Here is a 13,856-nt window from a genome sequence, read left to right as displayed (position 1 = left end):
TGCCTGGTCCACCTAACACATGAGGTTGCTGTAAAGATGGATTTCCAAATGTGATAATACATGTTGAAGATGTTTTGTGACCACAAAGCACTGCACAAATGTGACCAATTAATATCTCAGTATTATTTACATTAAACTCAGACTTCTCTACCTCAGCAGGCATTTCTAAAGATATATTTATTTCTAGCTGTAATATAAAGACCATAAAAAATGATCTTAAGACTTTCCCTTAAGAAATTTTTACCCTATCTCAGAACTCAACATATATACCGTAATAAATTGGATAATATTCTTAGAAAAAAATGTTTGATTCAGAGTAAAACTTTATAAATTTGATTTTATTTATTTTTATTTTTTAAAGAGAGAGAGAGCACAAGCAGGGGTGAGGGGCAGAGAGAGAGACAGAGACAGAGAGAGAGAATCTTAAGTAGGCTCCACACTCAGCACAGAGCCCGGTGTCGGGCTTGATCTCGTGAGCCTGGGATCATGACCCAAGCCAAAATCAAGCAACTGGGCCACCCAGGCACCTCAATTTAGAGTAAAACTTTAAGTCTAAGATGCACATCTGTTCCCTGACTGATTAGAAAAACAGAAAGTTCAATTGCATATCTATATGTTCCACAGCAATCTTAGACTCTAAGCTCATCATCTTTATAAGAATCCTTAACTCCAAACACAAAAACAAAAAAATGAAATATCCAATTCCTTATCATTCATCTACATTGGTAAATGTTAGTAGCATTAACAAGTTTGCAAGAAACCTTACAAAAGCTTAAATCTGATCAGTCACCAAGTCCTCTTAAGTCTATGTTCCCTTTATCATTCTTTATCATATATATTTGGGCCTTTATGAATTTTTTCTAAAGTAATGTAAAAATTTCCTGTGATGGACTAAATGTGTTCTCCACAACATTCATATGTTGAAGCCCTTATCCCCAAAGTGATGGTATTAGGAGGTGAGGCTTTGGACAGGTAATTAGGCTTTTTAAATGAGGTCATGAAGATGAAGTCCCATGGTGGGATTAGTGACCTTAAAAGATGAGGAAGACACACCAGAGTTTCCTCAAATGGACACAGAGAAGAGGTGATCATCTGCAGACCAGGAAGAAGGCCCTCACCTGACTGAAGGTGCTTGCACTATGATTTTGGACTTCTTAGCCACCCAAATTTCAAGAAAATAAGTCTGCTGTTTAAGCCACCCTATCTGTGGTATTTTATTATAGCAGCTGAGCTAAGACAATTACCATTCAGTTTCCCAAAATTGTTTTCCCATTTTAATCTGTCTTCTACAGAATTACTGGGATGATTTGGAAAATCATAAATATCTTGGGGATCCTGGGTGGCTCAGTCAGTTAAGCGTCCAACTCCTGATTTTGGCTCAAGTGATGATTTCACAGTTCGTGAGTTCAAGCCCCACATCAGGCTCTGCTCTGAGGACAGAACCTGCTTGGGATTCTTCCTCCCTCTCTGCCCTTCCCCGACTTGTGCTCTCTCTGTCTCTCAAAATAAATAAATAAAAACTTTAAAAAAATCATAAATATCTTTCATAGTTTTCTACTTAAAACACTTGAGCAATTCCCCATTGTTTTTAGGACAGAACCCAAATGCCCAAAATTGACATACAAGACCCTTCCTGAACTGATCCCAGTAGAACTTTGCAGCCTCATCTCTAGCTATTAGGTCCAAACAACTTTTTGCTGCAATCATTCAGAACGACACAGGATTACACATTCACTCCTCTGAGTCTCTTCCCTTTGTTTTCCAACTTTGGTGGAGTATCCTTCACTATTTTTGCCTTCATGACCTCAAATCTATTCTTTGATACTGATCTCAAATTCATCAGCATCAATTCCGTCTAATACCACTGGAATTTATATATGCATATATATATATATATTTTTTTTCAATGCAAGTCAGTATGAGTTTATTATATCTACTCTCTGCCAGGCACTGTGTAGGCATGGGTAATACAAGGCAAAATAAAGCAGCCATAGAACCTGCTTTCCTGGAGCTTAAAATATCCTTCCATTTTATTCTGATAGCAACACAATTTCTCCATTTTCATACTTCTTACAAGTTTATCTCTCATACCAGCATGGCAGTCATAATGTTTTATTCACCTTCTTGTCCACAGCATATAAGTGGCATCTGGTACCTAATAAAAACCTCAATGAAGATTCTATTGAATGAATAAGTTTTATGATTATGTGGATTAGATTGTCAAGGAAGTCTATATGGAAAATATTGAATTTGGGGTGTGCTAAAATAGTTAATTTGGATTGTTAGAAGAAAGGAAGACACTACAGAATGAGGATATATATTTAAGGTGTGTGTGGCATTAAGAGTAAATCAACCTCTCTGAATCTCAATTCCATCAACTGTAAAATTAGGATAATAATATCTACCATATCGGTTCTTTAAAATTAACCACAAAAGCTGGAGTAAAGTTTTCAGCATTATACTAGGTACATACTGAATGAACAATAAATAAGAATCACCATTACTATTATATAAGGTGTACCTATTCTCTGGACGGTTTTAAGAGGGATAAGCTTAAGTTTTGAAATTATTTCTGTGCAAAATGTTACTGCAACTGATGTATGTAATAACTGATACTTTTTTTTTATTTCAACCTGTACAACAGTAATGTAAAAATTCACTAAGTAACAATTTTGTGGGGCGCCTGGGTGGCTCGGTCGGTTAAGCGTCTGACTTGGGCTCAAGTCATGATCTCATGGTCCGTGAGTTTGAGCCCTGCGTCAGGCTCTGTGCTGACAGCTTAGAGCCTGGAGCCTGCTTCTGATTCTGTGTCTCCCTCTCTCTCTGACCCTCCCCCATTCATGCTCTGTCTCTCTCTGTCTCAAAAATAAATAAACATTTGGGGCGCCTGGGTGGCGCAGTCGGTTAAGCGTCCGACTTCAGCCAGGTCACGATCTCGCGGTTCGTGAGTTCGAGCCCCGCGTCAGGCTCTGGGCTGACTGCTCAGAGCCTGGAGCCTGTTTCCGATTCTGTGTCTCCCTCTCTCTATGCCCCTCCCCCGTTCATGCTCTGTCTCTCTCTGTCCCAAAAATAAATAAACGTTGAAAAAAAAAATTAAAACAAATAAATAAACATTAAAAAAAATTTGTCATTGCATGTAGAAGTGTTCAGTTGATATTTATACCTATATTTAATTACTGTTTATACATTATACAGTTAATAGATCTTAAAATTAAGCACATTAGATTAAACAGAGCTTAACTGCAAGCCCAGGCTACTCAAAGTTAAGTAATTTCTGATAAATTATTAACTGTTAAGACTTAGAAGACTTAAAAATTTACAATGACTCTTGAAGAGAAATATCATAGTTAATAAAGCAGGAAAAATTAGAGTATTTTTTAATGGAATGGCTACTATACACCAAACACACACTGCCCAAGTCTTTTATGTGTACCATCACACATAAACTTCAAAAATTAATCTATAGTCTAAAGAAGACATATAAATGCCCAGTAAGTATGTGAAAAGACTCAAAAATAGTAGCCATTAGGAAGGTGAAAGTCAAAACCACAGTGAGATAATACTGCATATACACACAGAGTGGCTATATTCAAGTTTTGGCAAAAGTGTGGAAAAACTGGAACACTTATACACTGTAGAAGGAATGTAAAGTGGTGAAACTGTATTAGGAAACAGTCAATTCCTCAAAAGATTACAGCAAGAGTTACCATATAAACTAGCAAAATCGCTATTTAGTGAAGTTTTACATTACTGCTATACAGGTTGAAACAAAAAAATGTAGCAGTTATTACCTATATCATTTGCAGTAACATTTTGCACAGAAATAATTTGAAAACTTCAGCTTATCCCTTTTAAAACCTCCCAGAGAAAGGATACACCTTATATAATAGTAATTGTGATTCTTATTTATTGTTTATTCAGTATGTGCCTATTTTTTGTTATATATCCAAGACAATTGAAACTCTACTTTCACACACACACACACACACACACACACACACACGCACACACACACACAAAACCTTGTAAACAAATGTTTATAATAACATTATTCATAATAGTCAAAAAGCAGACACAATGCAATGGATGAATGCAATGAATGGATGAAAAATAATCAACAAAACTAAAAGGCAACTGACAGAATGGATGCAATGGGAGAAGATATTTCCAAATGACATATCAGATAAAGTATTTGTGTCTAAAACCTATAAAGGACTTATCAAACTCAACACCCAAAAACAAATAATCCAGTGAAGAAATGGGCAGAAGACATGAATGGACACTTTTTCAAAGAAGACATCAGATGGCTAACAGATACATGAAAAGATGCTCAACATCACTCATCATCAGGGAAATAAAAATCAAAACCACAATAAGATATGACATCACACCTGTCAGAATGGCTGAAATTAACAACTCAGGAAACACCAAAAGTTGGCAAGGATGCATAGAAAGGGGAACCCTTTTGCACTGCTGGTAGGAATGTAAATTGGTGCAGCCACTCTGGAAAACAGTATGGCGGTTCCTCAAAAAATTAAAAATAGAACTACCCTATGATCTAGCAATTACTAGGTATGTATCCAAAAGATACAGGAATATAGATTTGAAGGGGCACATGTGCCCCAATTTTTATATTAGTGCTATCAACAATAGCCAAATCATGGAAAGAGCCAAATTTTCCATTGATTAATGAATAGATGAATAAGAAGTGGTATACACACACACACACACACACACACACACACACTGGAATATTACTCAGTGATCAAAAAGAATGAAATCCTGCCGTTTGCAACAACATGGATGGAACTAGAGGGTATTATGCTACGTGAAATAAGTCAGTCACAGAAAGATAAATATATGATTTCACTCATATGATGAAAGGAAAGTAAAGAATAAGATAAAAACAGAGAGGGAGGGAAACCATAAGAGACTCTTAAATACAGAGAACAAACTGAGGGTTGCTAGAGGTGTGGTGGCTGTGGGGATGGGCTAAATGGGTGATGGGCATTAGGAGGGAACTTGCCGGGATGAGCACTGGGTGTTATGTGTAAGTGATGAATCACTAAATTCTACTCCTGAAACCATTATTACACTATATGCTAACTAACTTGGATTCAAATAAAATTAAAAAAAAAATAATGTTGTATATTCATACAAGGGAATATTATTTACCTATAAAATGGAATGAAGTACTGATATGTGTTATATGACATAGATGAACTTGAAAAAATACCAAATAAAATAAACTTGTCACAAAAGGCCACATATCATGATTCCATTTAAATGAAATGTCCAGAATATGCAAAATCAAGAACCAGAAAGTAGATTAAGTTGTTGCCTTGGATTGGATTGGAGTGTTGGGAGAAAATAAGAATGATTGCTAATGGGTAAGGTATTTCTTTTAGTGATAATCAAAATGTTCTACAACTGATTGTGGTAATGGTTGCAGATGCCTCATATTCTCAAAACTTAGTGCAGATCCATGGCCATTCTTTCTCAGCTCATGATTCTCACTTTTGTCCTCATTCCCAACCAAACACAAATCTGAAAAGATTTATGGTTGCCCAAAGCCCTGTAAACATTAGGAAAGCATCAAGTTCAAAGCTAATTAAATCTGGGTTTGAATTCAAGCCCTGCCCTTACAAGCTGAGTAAACATCTGATCTTCTAAGTTTATTTGCTCTCATCTTTGAAATGTTAACAATGATGATGATTTCAAAGGGATTTTGTGAATATTAAATATATTTAATATATATTTATATATATTTATATATAAATCATATACAGGTATGCATATATATGTGTATATATATGCATACATATATGTGTACACATATATATACATATATGTGTACACATATATATACATATATGTGTGTGTGTGTATATATATATTGCTCCTTTCCCCCTATTTTAATTACTTCCTTTCCAAAACTCTAACATATACTTCATTAATACTTTGATCTGTTCTCAAGCACTCAGCCAGCTACCCTGATGGTCTAGCCAAGTGTGAGAAGTGAGATGATTCATTTTCAGAAATACCAAACAAAAGCTGTGCTGTCTAGTTAACAACAGGTTTACAACCTCTAGGAAATATGTATGAAACCTCCACACAGGATGGAATCCCAAACACTTAGATGCTTCACTTCCTGTTTCTTCTGCCCCTCTCTGTTTTACCAGCTGATTTTTCATGGGCTTTGCAATTAGCATGTGCCAAAGAACTGAAGTCTCTATGTCACCTCAAGGAATGTACACTTGTTCCAAGCAGACTATTTTTTGCCTTACATGGGAATAGGCAACTTCCAGGTAAGGCTGTAACCTCTATAGTATTCAGCCAATGAGGAATCAGGAGAGGGATCTGGATGCTAGGAGATAAACTGCCTGTTGTAACTGCCCCTATTGTGCCTGTCCATCAGACCCCCACTCTTGCAAGAACATTGATTAAAGCCTCGCTTCACTGTGCTCTGGGTTTCCACGTCCCTCCTTTGACTGGGTCAGTGAGCTTACTGCTCACATCAAGCTTTGAGAAATCCAGGGCACTTGTGTTGTAATCATCACTTTGGAGCCCAAGGTTGACCTCTAATAATTATGGTTTCAATTACGATGTGTGGAGAAGTTCTTCCCACACCACCAAGCAATTCTCTGACACTAGCTGGGTGTCATATAATTCAACTCAATTCTGTCACTATCTACCCAAAGACAGCATCAGATTTTACAGGGTAAGGTCAGTTCTGTAAGACTGTCCTCTACTTCAGATGCCAAAAGAAAGTCCAAGTTGTCACCTGGCTTCTGACTAATTGGTTATAGACTGGAGGCCCCAATGACCCTTCCTTTGATAATTTTCTAGAGCCACTCACAGTGCTGAAATAAGTATTTCATTTACCAGATTACTAATTTATTATGAAAGCTTATAACAGAAACAGCCAGATGGAAGAGATACATAGTACAAGGTATGGGAAAAGGGCTCAGAGCTTCCTTATCCTCCCTAGGCACACCACTGTCCCTATATCTCCATGTGTTCACCAACCCAGAAGCTTAACAACCCTAGTCCTTTTGGGTTTTTATGAAGGCTTCATTGCATAGGTATAGTTGATTGAATCATTGACCATTGGTGACTGAACTCAACCTCTATCCCCTCATCCCTTCCGGGAGGTCAAGGTGGAACTTAAAGGTCCAACCTCCTAATCATCACTCCTGGCAACCAGCCTCCATACTTAGGTGCATTCCAAAGTCACCTCATTAACCTAACAAAAGAAACCTTATGTATATCATCAGTTTAGGAAATCCCAAACAGGTTTAGTAGTTCTGTGCCAGAATTGGGACAAAGATCAAACATATAATTCTTCTTATAAATCATAATATCATAACCTCACTAGTCTATTTCCATACCACTTCCTGCTGAGTAGAAATAGAACCCTAGAACATGGCCCAAGTTGGCAAAAGAGTTAAAGCATATTTGCAACCCTTTATTAGATAGTCATGAGAAAGGCTTCAATTTATACTAATGGCAATAAAGACATGTTGGTTACATCTAAAGTTACTTCTGGAGACAAAGTACATTCTTTAATTTCATAATGCATGGCTGCCATTTTTAACTTTATCTTTTATTTTTATTTAATTTTCCTCAATTAGGGACTCAAATCTTACAATAAAAAAAAACATGTAAGTACAAAATGAGATACAATAGTATGTATATACATGTATTTATGTGCTTATCCACATATATAAACATACACTAATTGTCTGGAAAATGTAATTTTGTGCTAAGTTGACCAAAAAAATAAAACGGTGATTGATTTTAATTTCCAGGTAGATTAAATGTGAAAGGCTACTGTGACCTGTAATCACATTGGAAGGACTCACAAAATACAAGCCTGTGTTAGGCCTTGTTTGGTTGATATATTTGGATATATTTTTAAAAAGATGTCGATATTTAAAATTATGATATTTGTATGAACAATCGATAATCCTAATTAGGATAAAGGAGAAACCATGAAGAAATGAGACCCTAAGGAAATGATAGTTACCAAAGTCCTGGGTACATCCACAGATACATATATTTGCAGTACAAACCAAAAATACTGCAGATAAGTTATGATTTATCTCCATTTAAATGGTGAATATAAAATCCTGTTTATATGATTTATGGAGTCTGAGGAATGCACATTTCCTTCTGGAGCATTAACAAATGAGTGAGCACTCTGGTCAAGAGAACCATTAATTTAGGAAGAAGATACACTTGATCTTGCACTTAATCAAGAAACACATTTCCTTAGATTAAAAAAGGAATCCAAGAGAATTAGGAATGCAAGGTTGTCTCCCATGCAGAAAGGTCAGAGCAAACCCAGGGCACTTTACAAACGTGGCAAGCTTGGCTGTGCCCTGTGCCATGCCTATTGTTCCCACAGCAGAGCTCTGAATGGCCTGGGGGAAGATAGAAGAGAGGAGGATCTTCCCAGTTGCTCTCTCACCTGAAAGCCCACAATGGTAACTTTTATTTCAAGTAGAGGTTGGTTTAAAACTTTTTTCATCACCTAAGGCAGAATTTCTGCCTCTTGGTGCTAAAAATATCTTGGGGCTGAATAGTTCTTTATTGTGAGGGCCTGTTCCTGTGTTTTGTAGGGTGTTTTGCAGCATCCTTGGCCTCTACTCATTAAATGCCAATAGTACCCTTGCCAAAGTCATGTAATATCTCTGAATATGGACAGATTTCCAGGGAGGGTAGGGGGCAATATCACTGACCTAAGACCTATTCCCATCCTCCTCACCTCAGAAACATCATTTATATAGCAGAAAAAGAGCAGAAGAGATCTTAAGTCACTGCCCCATGCGTTCTCCTTTCACCATCCAAATGCCTTCTTAAGAAAGGTCTACTCTCTGCCTCTTTGCCTTTCCATGAGCCTATTACGATTCAGCTCAGGTCCCAATTCCTCCTGAAGCCTTTCCTGATGATACTAGTTTCAATTAGGTGTCTCTGCTCTTCTTTTTTCACTTATACTTTCACCAATCACAGAATTTACCATGCTGCATTGCAATTTTTTGTTAACTTTCCTGTCTCTTTTTCTAGGCAGAGAGTTCCTTAAGGTCAAAGAATCTTTCTCATCCATGTATCAATTTATAAAGCCTTACATAAAAGTGTTGTGAAGAGGATGACTTAAAAAAATTACTGAGTGAAGGAATGAATGAATATGAGGTTTATCTCTCTGATGTGATACATAACTTAAAGAAATTGGAAGAAGAGATACAGACATGGAATAATTAAAGAGCCAAAGTCAACTACTGATATTCTGAAGGAAAAGGAAGTACAGACAATTCAGGTGGGAGAAACAATAAAATCTGGAAAGACTTGTACAGTGAGGAATGCACAGGAAATATAATTACTGATGAGAGAACCAAAGGCAAAAAAAAAAAAGTTTAAATTAAATCCCTCTACAGCGTGCATGCAGTTCACTGATAGATACCAGGAGACCTGCAGCATATAACATTCCTCAAGGAGTTGATGGCTGCCTTAATGCCTTAATGTTTACATGTCATTAAAAACTAAAAGCAACCTCATCTTAATAATAGCTAAATCTTCAGGGTCCTTTAAGACCTGCTTTCAGACCCAGAAATTCCTTAGAAACTAACTTTATCTCTGTCCCCCCTCCCACCACAAACTTCAAAATATATAATCATTTGCTCTTCACAATCCCAGTACAGCTCTTTCTGTCCACAGGTCCTGTCCCAGTGCTTTAATAAAACCACCTTTTGGCACAAAAAAAAAAAAGTCTCAAGAATTCTTTCTTAGCCGTTTGCTTACTACCCCCACTTCAAATTCCATCAATTACCATTTTTGTGTTTCTTCTTTGGGAAGAAGATTACTTTGCATGAATCTAAGCTCTGGATAAACTGAGAAGCCAGGACCTCTCCATAGTCACTAGGTTGGCAAAGCTTAAGAATGGAAACTTTCATGGTTGGCATGAGCCACCACAAATTCCTAGTCTAATCTCTTCTTTGTAAGAAATTCATTTTTTCAGGGCTGCTTGGGTGGCTCGTTTAAGCATTCAACTCTCGATTTCACCTCAGGTCATGATCTCAGTTCCTGAGATTAAACCCCACCTTGGGCTCTGCGCTGAGCATGGAGTCTGCCTAAGATTCTCTCTCTGGACACTTGGGTGGCTACTGAGTCGGTCCAGCTCTTAATCTCAGCTCAGGTCATGATTCCATGATTTGTGGGACTGAGGCCCACCTCAGGTTCTACACTGACAGTGTAGAGCCTGATTGGGATTCTATCTCACTCTCTCTACCTCTCTTCTGTTCACACTCTCCCTCAAAATAAATAAACTTAAAAAATTAATTTTTCAATCTCCTTATAAAATTATAATTTAGGTAGCTTAGAAAAATACTTCTTGTGAGAATTAACTGTGTCTATTGTATGCTGCATATGAATAACATTCAGTGAAGTTTTTTTGCCTATGCCAAACCTCTTTTCTGTGTAAATATTTCTACTACCTTCGACTAGTCTTCCTGTGGGCTGGTTTCTGGACTCCTTATCAGGCTACATCAAATGAGGAAAATTGTGGTTTACTGAGAGTAAACTGTGGTTTTGGATTCAGTAATTAAAGAACTAGTAAGTATTGCCTGTACTTTCTAATTTTCTCCTTCCTCATCAGTAAAGTTGGGATAATTTTATCTTTCTTGGATTCTTACGAGGAAAACTTGAGATAATGTAGTCTTTCAAAGTGGTTGGCACTTAGCAAGCGTTTCATAAGTGAGTTTCTGTGTTACTTCTCCATTCTGTGTCCCTCTTTCTCTTGCACTCTCACTTGATCTATTATGAAGTTACCTATGAATAACACTCTTAAGAGAACTCCCACCTACTCATTATCATGTTGCCTCACTTTCAGAATTGCCCTCTCCACTCCCACACTCCCCAAGATGATCAGAAAAATTTCTTTAAGAACTACTTTCTTTAATATCTAACTCAGGATCCAACACTATGACATAATACAATAGGAATAGTTGAAAAGATAAAATAGTAAAAAAATCAGAATGTCAGGCAATGGCACTATGATACAGTGAGTATAAAATTATAATTATTTCTACATGTAATCTACTGAAGAACAGGGATTCAAAAGGTACTTACCAGCTATGTTGTCTTTGATTTAGGGATTCCAATGGTAAAAATTGACAGAAATATAGTTCAGATACTGCATGTGTAAGTAGAAACATAAAAAATATTTATGGAGAACTATGTAAATAGCTATAATATAACGGTTGGATAGAAGTTTTGGTCCAGATGAATCAGCCATATGGAAAAGCATGTAAAAGGTCACATTTAGTTTCCTTAGAATTCGCTTTGCTTGCTGAACAATTAGTAAACAAGTATACATGCAAAAAGATAAATGTTCTTCTCAACCTCTTATTTTGTTGTTTTTCTTAACCATAAAAACATGTGAAATCTTAATTAGCTACCTATTGCTACATCACAGCTTATCCCAAAATATAGTGCCATAAGAGAATAAACAGTTATTGAATTACAGTTTCTTGGGATCAGGGTTTAGATGAGAATTTCTGGCTTGGGGTCTGTCATAAGGTTTCAGAAAAATTGCTGGGCTTGACTGGGGATTACAAATCCACTTCACAGAGGGTTTACTCACCTGCCTGCTGGCTAGGTGTGGAGGGACATATTCTCTATCCCTTGTTATATGTATCTCTTCTCAGGCCTGCCTTAGTGCTCTCAAGGCATAGAAGCTGGTTTTCTGTGTACGAGTGATCTGAAAGAGAGTAATCAAGACAGGTATCACAGTACCTCATTATATTCTTGTCTCAGATGTCAGTTATATCTTATTCTATTCATTTGAAATGAGTCAGTAAAAGTCCAGCTTACACTCAAGGGGAGGAGGAAACATCCTTATGTTAGTTATAATAAAACAGAAACAAAATACAAATAGACTGAGGAAGACAGAAAGAGAGCAAAAAAGGAAAGATAAAGGAAAGGAAGAAAGAGAAAGAAGCAGAAGAAAGAGATTAAACCAATCTGATGGTAGCAATAAGGTCTGGGGCTAGTTCACTGTGCATGTGGTGAGAGAGGAAATCACATCCACATGCTGGGACAATGGCTGGAGGCAGAAGATCTAGACTGATACCAAACCTTACATACTCCCTTTGCTCAAGATTCTAGGCAAGTCATTTAAGTCATTTTTTTTTCTGGAAAATCCTCAGCTTCCTCATCTGTAAACAAGGTAGAATACAGTGACTTTTTTTCAGCTCTAACATTCTTAGACTGGGGATATAAGAAGGCAGAGGAACTATTTCAGATGTGAACACTTACATCACAACAGAATGTTTCTTCAAGGACATTAATTATCTCCACTTAGCCTGTGTGTTCAAGCGATCTATCACTGCAGAACAAAATATATCCAGAATGTAATATCTGGAAACACTTTTTTTAATGTACTATTTCCATTTATTGTTCTATTGGTTGTTGGGTTCAGCTGAGATCATTATCTGATTGGAATGGAAGGTGTGCTGTGCAGCACATACAACATGGATGGCTCACAGCTGATGCTACTGGTCACGGATTGGGACTCAGGAGCAGCCAACAACAGGGCACCCACACATGGCCTCTGCATGTGGCTTGGGAGTTTCTCACAGCAGTGCTGATGGTTTTCAAAAGGCAGGAAACGGAAGCTTCCAAGTCAGTAAAGGGCTACCTGTACAAAAGCTGCGGCATCATTTCTCCCTTATTCTAATGGTCAAAATATTAGATTTTAGGAAGCAAAGTTAAAAACTTCACCTCCCAACGATGGGGGTTTTCAAGGTCACATTACAGAGGTGACAGGGGAGGGAAAACGTTTTCCGCAAACTTCTTCAGAAAGTAAAATGTGCCACAGCGTGATTATGTGATAGATACAAGAACATTTAACGCACAGCCTCTGAAAATATTAGCATATATAAAAAATTCTGAATCAGTTGTGAATCCTAATGATATCTGCAATTAATCATTGATTGTTGCTGGTGCATGGCCACAAGAGCTGCCTTAGCAGGGTATCCTCATGTCTCAGGTTGCAAATTTAGCAGTTAAAAAGTGGTCAATACAATTAGGCTAACAATGTGGTCCATTAAAAAAATGGGGATTCATAACACCTTTTATTTTACAAACATTTCTTGTGAGTATGTATGTGTGTGTGTGCCTGTGAACATATTCATTTACTTCCTTTTCTTTTTAATTTTTTTAAATCTTTATTTATGTTTGAGAGAGAGACAGAGTTTGAGCAGGGGAGGAGCAGAGAGAGAGGGTGACACAGAATCCGAAGCGGGCTCCAGGCCCTGAGCTGTCAGCACAGAGCCCAATGCGGGGCTCGAATTCACAAACCGTGAGATCATGACCTGAGCCGAAGTCGGACGCTCAACTTACTGAGCCACCCAGGTGCCCCTCCATTTACTTTCTGAATATTTAATTATCACATACAGATTAGCAAAGGACTGAATAAAATATCACTTTTCTTTTCTTGAAATTGTTATTTATTTATTTTTGAGAGAGCAGGGGAGGAGGAGAGGGAGAGGAAGAGAAAATCTTAAGTAGGTCCATGCCCTGCTTGGAGCCCAATACTGGGCTAGGCTTGATCTCATGACCCTGAGATCATGATCTGAACTGAAATCAAGAATTGGACAGTCAACTAACTGAGCCACCCAGGCGCCCTTCTTAAAATTGTTATGTAAATCAAAGAAAAATTGTCAGTCCATAACAGTATAGATATGTTACACTGAATTTATTGATAACATTAATTAGACGCCTGGTTTCCATAATTTCCCTTTATATCTTGGCTACCTAACAAGTAATATCTATAGATTTTCATTTGGTATGACAAC

General features: G+C 37.3%; 1 long non-coding RNA gene across 1 annotated transcript in view; it reads right to left on the bottom strand.

The window, feature by feature from the left end:
• Positions 1 to 13,856, bottom strand: part of LOC123384515 — a 543,186-nt gene that overhangs the window by 474,778 nt on the left and 54,552 nt on the right. Inside the window, exon 2 of the long non-coding RNA XR_006595696.1 lies at positions 11,642 to 11,758. This is a non-coding gene — a long non-coding RNA (uncharacterized LOC123384515). The remainder of the gene's footprint in view (positions 1 to 11,641; positions 11,759 to 13,856) is intronic.

This window comes from Felis catus, chromosome A3 (genome assembly GCF_018350175.1).
Source record: "Felis catus isolate Fca126 chromosome A3, F.catus_Fca126_mat1.0, whole genome shotgun sequence".
In the NCBI taxonomy this organism is placed as follows: domain Eukaryota; kingdom Metazoa; phylum Chordata; class Mammalia; order Carnivora; family Felidae; genus Felis; species Felis catus.
Note: the sequence above shows the minus strand (reverse complement) of the source record. Positions and strands in the feature narration are given on the sequence as shown.